The sequence below is a fragment of the Sceloporus occidentalis genome, unplaced genomic scaffold, assembly GCF_023333645.1.
Source record: "Sceloporus occidentalis isolate IW3139 unplaced genomic scaffold, rSceOcc1.0.p SCAF_410, whole genome shotgun sequence".
In the NCBI taxonomy this organism is placed as follows: Eukaryota; Metazoa; Chordata; class Lepidosauria; order Squamata; family Phrynosomatidae; genus Sceloporus; species Sceloporus occidentalis.
The window spans coordinates 223,822-232,099 of record NW_028317390.1 but is presented as its reverse complement, the minus strand read 5'-3'; positions in this window follow the sequence as shown (position 1 = coordinate 232,099).

The following is an 8,278-nucleotide window of genomic DNA, read 5'->3' as shown; positions in this document are numbered from 1 at the left end:
GTGCGACTGATGTATCCAACAACTCCTCTCAGCTATCTTACATGCCGTGGGGGTGGTTAGTAGTACTTGGTACGATCCTTCCCACCTCGGTGATGACCAATTCTTTCATTTGATTATCCTTATTAGTACCCAATCTCCAACACTCAATTTCTCAGGAATTGGCTCTTGTGCTTCTGGAAGAGAATTAACAGTTTGTATTGATCTGGTGTTCAACATTTTTGCCATATATTCTGCTAGGGTTAATTCTTTTTCATTACTTGCCTCTTTTACCTTTATCTGCGGCAAACTATAGGGTCTCCCGTACATTACTTCAAATGGGGTGAGACCCTGCTTGTTGGGTGTAATACGCATACTCAATTTTACCATAGGTAGGCAAGAAACCCAATTCCCGGTTTCTGCCATGGTCTTTTTTAATTTATTATTTATTGTTCCATTGTTTCTTTCTACCAACCCTGCTGACTGAGGATGATAGGCACAATGATTCTTTAATTGTATACCAAATACTTGTGCAAATCTGGAGATTAGTTGATTGACAAAATGACTGTATATTCTTTCTGGTGTTCCAAATCTAGGAATGATTTCTTTTATCATGAAGACAATTAGCACACAAAATTTTTTTTTTTTTTAGAGTAATTTTGGAACACCTTATCTATCTATCTATTACCATCCCTCCTGTTGAGACATGGCTCAGCCCATGACTCAATAAGGCTGCAAAGCGAAATAATGATTTCGGCAATATTGGTTTGTTGTTAATGTGAAACATTTTGTTACATAGAGTCGCTTTTTTAGACCACCAATATCGTTTTTCAGACATAGGGGCAGCCTGCTGCATATCATACAGAACCTGGTGATTAATTTGTATCTCGTTAGTGATTATGGCAAACATCTCTTGAGCAATTCTTTTTGCTTCAATATCTGCACAGTTATTGCCTAATGCTACAGGATCCTTGCTGTTGGTATGGGCTGCACACTTTATTACAGCTACTTCCTTTGGTAGATTTATAACTGTTAATAGTTCTTCAATCAAGGCTTTATGATTTATTGGTTTCCCTGTGGAGGTAATCATACCTTTTTTTTTTCCATTGTTGTGCAAACACATGTATAGTAGAAAATACATATTGACTGTCGGTATAGATATTTACCCGTTTGTCTACTGCCCATTTGCATGCCTCTATGAGAGCCGTTAACTCAGCCGCCTGGGCTAATAAATGATTAGATAATTTACCTCTCTTACTTCAGTATTGCATTGAATATCTCTTTTCCACGAGTGATTAATCTCACATCGCAACACCATATCTCCCACAGACTTCTACTGATCAGTTTGCTGTTTACACAGAGACAAATGTGTGGTTATTCAGAGACAAAAAGTGTGGTTATTCGGTGTGTTAATATACCAGATAATGCCCCCTGTCCTTTGTCCAGTAAAAGTATTCTGTCTGTATTACAGTACTTTGTTCATCTTTTTAGATTCATAATACTCGTCTCCTCCTGCTGTTTTCTTAACATACATTGTACAATGAAAATCATTTGAATGCTGAACTTGTAAATGATCACAGATCTCGAATGTTTTATGTACAAGTTCTAAAGCCTGTATTATATTTCCCTTATTTTCAGTAAAATCTATGTTTAAAGCATAGTAGTAATGATCATGCCGTCCTTGATAGTTATTTCTTCTTCCCCCCACTGTAACATCAAACTTGTCTCCCACGGGTGCAATGTGCACTCCCAACTCTCTAATCAGATCTCTTCCTAGAAGATTTACGGGACATACCTCAGATAATATTACACTGGCGGTAATTATTTTTCCAGACTCTGGATGTTGTATTTGAAGGGGGACAGATAAGCTTTCGGTATGTGTCCTCCCATTTACTCCCTTTATGTGAATTTTACCAGTCCCTTTCTGTATGCCCGTGCAGGTGGGATGATTCAATAGGGTTCGCGAAGCCCCTGAATCAACCAAAAATGTTACACGTTTGTTATTTACAATTAAATCAATTTCAGGCAAGTTTGACAATAACAACACATCATGAACATTACTGAGATCCAATGTCTCTTTTTCCTGTATTAGTCATTGTTCTGGGGAATTCTGCTTTCTCTTGTCTGGCTCGGGACACTCTTTTGCCCAATGACCTTCCTTTCCACAATTATAACATCCTTGTGACCATCTATCACCTCTACCTCTTCTACCTCGGTACGACCTCGAAATCTCTCTCTCACTCTTTTGTTATTCCCTGTCAACATTCCTTCATACAACATTCCTTCATACACCTCTCCTGCTAACATTACTCTCACTTTCTTTTTCTCCCATTCTTTGTGCCACTTTTCAGAATGCTTAACATATTCCAACACATCATTCAACGTCGCAGTACAGAGGTTAACCATATGTTAACTGACATTCGCATTTATCTCTTTACGCGTCCCAGACACAAACACATTTTTAATTGCTGCTCATAAGCAGAATTTGGATCTGGATCGGGAGGTGGGGTTAAACCACTATAGATATCAAAGACCTTTTTCAGCCGATAAAAATATTGATCCACATCCTCCCCATCCTTCTGTGTACATCTATTTATCTCCATCCAATTTGTTCTACGAGCCCATCTGGTCGTACAAGCAGTTATGAAAGTGTTTAAACGGTTAATTAGATCAACATGACCCCATGGGAGTGGTTGCCCCACATTATCGTACCCATTCCAACTTCGTTCTACTGAACTCCAATCTGATCCCAAAACCCTTCGACACGCTCTTTCTATTTCTTCACCATTTAATCGGTAACTTGTACAGAGCCCTCGGATATCAGTCTCAAACCGTTGGGGATCCTCTTTTGGATTTTTAACATGCTCAGTAGCTTTTTTAATATCCTCCTCTGTTCATGTTCTATGTACCCACATGGTTAACGGATATATCTGACCTTGATTACTCCATAAGGAGGTGCGTTACTTATAATGTTACTTTAAGCATATTAATTTGAACAAAAAATAAAACAAGAATATATATCATAAAAACCACAGACAGGTATACAGGATATCTTATTACCTTAAAAACAAAATATGTGCTAATTATAAATTTTAGCTTTTAAATTATTAACCCTTATTTAAATTAATTCTGGAAAAAGCATAAAAGCATTAGAATAAAAAGATACAAAAGGCTTTTCTAATGTCGACTCTACATATAATTTATGATCGATCACAGATAACAGACAAGACATACATTTAACAGATTCTGGAACCAGCTGGAAACATGGTATAGAATTTGGAATGTTATAATTTAGTCACTACGTAGTTTCTTCTAAATCCACACATTCACCGAGTGGTCCAACCACTCCGAGTCTAGATTCTACCAGGATGGTCCAACCATCCGAAACCTGAGGGATTCACCCTCTATTTTTAAGTGCACTATACCTGAACAATGTGAATTTATGCCTAAACATTTTCTTGATTAAGTTTATACATAAACTGTTTGTCTTCTTTCAGTGGTTTTTTCTTTATCCACAAGAAAACACTCTCATCCTTTTGTTTCTTTCCCTTACTGTGGGATTTCCCCATGATACAATCTCACCGCAAAGCAGAAAACAAGGAAAATCTTTTGGTATTTATAAGATACCACGTCTGGACAGGGTTAAACAGAGAGTTCTTGGTATTTATAAGATACCACGTCTAGACAGGGTTAAACAAAGAGCTCTTGGTATTTATAAGATACCTTTCCTAGACAGTAAAGGCAGGAAAATCACTCTCGCAGCGAAGTTGTTCACTTGCAATCCCAGCACTTGATCACAGAGGGCTTCTCACAAATGCCGGGGGGCGTATTAACAACAACCTTATTAACTGTTCGTTCGCCGTAAAGGACTCCTGAACAGTCATTCACACAGATTCATTCAGACAAGATTTGTGACATGGGTTGGTATAGCTGTCCCTGGACCATAAGAGCTCTTCTCTTTAAGGTCTTGTGATACTCTTTCACAATAATACAAGCCGCAACCAACATCAACAGTATTGTCACAATTACAAACAACAATTCGCTATCACAAAAATAATGACTAACTACCTGTGCACATTTCTTCTGATCAGCCTCAGTACTCCAAGTACTATTCCTTATTATCGAATGCATACGCAGTTATTTATTTCAGTAGTCCCTGACAGACTTTGACCTCTTATAATATTTCCCAGAAATATTTTTCTTACTCACATTTCTGAAGAGAAGACCGTAATAAATCTTCGGGAGGATGCTGCCGGTTTCAGGGACGATGTCGCAAAGTGCCTCTGGTTAACAGCAATCTTAGCTGGAGGACTTATATTACCTCAGATGCAGATTCTTGAGGTTCAGTTCCTCAGGACCGTCGTCCCTGTCTCCGGTCAGGACCTCCTCACACGGGGCACCAAAATGTTGGTTGAAATAATGGTCGAATTCTCCTCAGAAAGAGTTTCCTTTAATTAGATCATGCGCATAATCGAGACAAGGCACACAACACACAAAAGTCGAAGCGTTGTCTGATTACATGTTTGAATTACATGGTTTATATAGCATCTTATCTACTTCTAATAGCATGCATTATTATGATTGGTTACTTTTCAAGCAGGTTACACCTCTTTAAGCTGCATAATTAAGAATGGCCTTGACTTGACCCTTTGCACATATATATATAGAACATAGAGTAGACATGTCGGCGTGAACTCGTCCATATATCCTAGACTAGACATTCCCTGCTTTCTTTTGTCTTTGACAGCAATAATATTTACGATAACATAAACATTTTTCTAACAGGGTTACTATCGATATTTACCGGGGAGAAATTATTGGGAAATTAAAAGCCCCCGATCTGCTGAGCTCACCGCATTTCTTTCATTTTTCACAGATCAGAATAACGACACGATCTATCAACTGTAAAAATATTCATAATATATAATAATCTGACGGATTTCCCTAAAAACTCCCTTAATGGGAATTATGAATTGTTAGGGTTTTCACTGAAATGTAAAACTAGCAGGGTTAATAGGACACAGAATGATCAGGAAAGGGGGAGAGAAAAGAGGGGATGGGAGAGAAGAGAGGGGATGGGAGAGAAAAGAGAGGGGATGGGAGAGAGAGGGGAGAGAAGAGAGGGGATGGGAGAGGGAAGAGAGGGGATGGGAGAGAAGAGAGGGGATGGGAGAGAAGAGAAGGGATGGGAGAGAAAAGAGAAGGGATGGGAGAGAGAGGGGAGAGAAAAGAGGGGATGGGAGAGAAGAGAGGGGATGGGAGAGAAGAGAAGGGATGGGAGAGGGAAGAGAGGGGATGGGAGAGAGAGGGGAGAGAAGAGAAGGGATGGGAGAGAAAGGCGGGGGAGAAAATAGAGGGGATGGGAGAGAAAGACGGGGAGAGAAGAGAGGGGATGGGAGGGAGAGACGGGGGAGAGAAGAGAGGGAATGGGAGAGAGAGACGGGGGAGAGAAGAGAGGGGATGGGAGAGGTGATGGGAGAGAGCAGACGGAGGAGTGAAGGGATAGCAGAGAGAGACAGGGGAGAGAGCCATTTAAATACATTAAGGGATTTTAAAAAGCACAGGAGGGAAGTTTATTCCAAAGGAGGAGAAAAGTTACAATAAGAGGCCAGAATCTAACACTAGCCGGGTTACTGGGCTCAGGACACAGAGCAGGAACCCGCTCGCTGCCCGCTACATTTTAGCTACAAAGTGGCCATATTGGTCCAAGTTAAGATTTCTATACACTTTTAATGAATCTGTTTGACCGACTTCCGTGCTTTCAGCTTTGAGACTCCACAGTTTGGGAGATGTATTTGGGGTTCTCATGCCGTGAAGGACATTAAAATATATGGGGGAAAAACGAGGGAGAGGATTACCCTGCATTTAATCGGTTCCATTCTCTAAAGATCCGGGCGCACTGCTGGGATTATTCAGATAAAATGATGGTTTTCCTGGTGTGCTGCGAGGTCTCTCTCTTATTTTTTGGTCTCGGCCCCCAGCTTTCCATGATTCAGGAGAGACGCTCGGTAACACTCTGTCGTCTTCCGTCACAGATGTCTCGGTCAGCTAGAATATTTATATTGCTTGAAATCCATGAAATCCCGCCATGTTTCCTTCCACCGGTATAAATTAACCCATTCTGCACGCATTCCCTTTCCATAGAACATTAGTACTGACGGAACGTTGGGTAACATCGGGAATGATTATTCTGGGAGCCACAGTGGGCGACCATCACAATCCTTTTAACGGAAGTAAATCATATTTTTCGTAGTCAATAAAGCTGTGATCATCGAGGGGCTTCTCTTCAGGTTTAAATCTCCATCTTACATGTAATTGTTCAGCAGGGCCGGCGTCTCCACGAAGCTTCCACACCAGCCGTGATATCACGTTATTCACTAAGGGACATTCCTGCATCTTCTCCACACTGTTGGAAAATGCTCTTGAACTTGAGAAGCTCCTGAACTTCTCGTACGAATAGCTTTTATGTCGGAACATTTTAAACACGGAATGTAGTTTACTACAGATGCACTCCGCAGGCACAAATTCAGCCCCCCCCCCGTTTTCTCACCCACGTGTGGAATTTAAACAACTTCTTAATGAAATTTCGTTACCCATTTCCTGACCCAGGCGTGTTTACTGACCTCAAACAATCCCTCCTCTCCTCGTCTGGCTCACCTTACGTTTATATGCAATGAAAACTACGTTTCCACCGTCCATACATCTTACGGCCCGGGGAAAAGGTTGTCTCGTCCGTACCGTTCGCTGGTTCTACGGATGGGGTTTCTCATAAGGTGGACCTGGTTGCGTCTCGCAAGACGAGTCCCCAAAAACTTAGGAACGCACTCGGAGCAGCCTCTATGCAGTCCTGTCAATGGAGCTCCTGGAAAGTTATTACTCATGAATCAGATAGAAGATTATTAGTTACCCAGGGTGGTTTTAAACACTCATGGGATTGATAAGTGAAACAGCCTCCCAGCAGAGGTGGTAGAGGGCAATACAGTGAGGGTATTAAACATGCATGGGATAGACATACGGCTCCTGAATCTAAGATGAGACCAACGACTGATTAAGGTTTGAGTCTTTACAGCAGGAGAAACGGGCGACTAGAAGGGGGCCGATCTGCCAGCAGGTTCTGGGTCTCCTTCAGGTTAGAGAGGACCTCTACCCTGAATCCGTGGCTCCCACCACCAGCGCATACATTTTTTTAATTTTATATTTATGTATCCTCCATGTCCAGCTTCTTCACCTGATTATAAAACATTACAGCGGAAGCCATCAACAGAAACAACAGAACATGGCGGATATGTTTTGGCCAGTGGGGCAGGACCCAGGGGGCAAAAACCCCTCAGAAATCCCCTGCTGAGGTGAGGCTGCTGGTTATTGCCGGAGGGACTGTCATTGGTTTACTCCGAGGCCTAGTTTACACAGGACTGTCCCTAAACCCACTTACCGGACCCGCCACCGATCACATCTGGAGATGAACGCGTATGTTTTCCAGCCAATGGTGAGCACCGGATCGGTTAGCGAAGTAGAAGCGTCCCTTTTCCTTTGGTGGGTTCACCGGTAAAGGTTATTAATATAAACACAGACTTTCTATATGCCTTCCCGAACCCCAAATTTTTTTTGGCTTGCATCGCCCTGTTGGACTCATTGGCCCACACGATGTGCTCAGTAAAATTACTTTTTTTTGGGGGGGGGGGCTTGTATATTGTCGGTATATATATTTGGTGGTCCATAAATACCGAATATTTTGTTTGGGGGGTTCAATGATATTGAATAGAAGCACGGCATTACCGGGTGGCCTGGGTGCCGGCCCGGTTTACAAACAGGGTTAGACAGGTTTCATGGCTCCGTGGCCCCTGTAATGGCCCTAGGCTCTGTGTATTAGAAATACCCTGTATCACTAGATGGAACCTCACATTTCTCTTACTACAGTCCACATTGCCTCAGATTTTACCCCTGTGTGGAGGGTGTAAGGCATTCTCTGGTGCAGGCCCAGTTAGGGTATCTCCCTCAGCGAGCATCCTTTGTGTTACACAATAACCCGGCGGTGTGAGGTAAAAACAAAGGAGACCGGAAATGGGGGGGGTTACGTACTGGGGGTACACAACACCACAACAGTAGCCCACCTCACACTGTTCCCCTCTGGGTGCTACAGGGGCTCCATCACAACCATTAACCGGGCCAGCCAGAGCCATGAAGAAAGAACCCTCAGCTCAGTACTCGGGAAGCTCGCCACATTCCCTGCTACGTACTCTCCGCATCCACTTTCTGCACACCGCAGCTTACGCTCAGACTTTACGCTTGCTGGTTTCGTGAA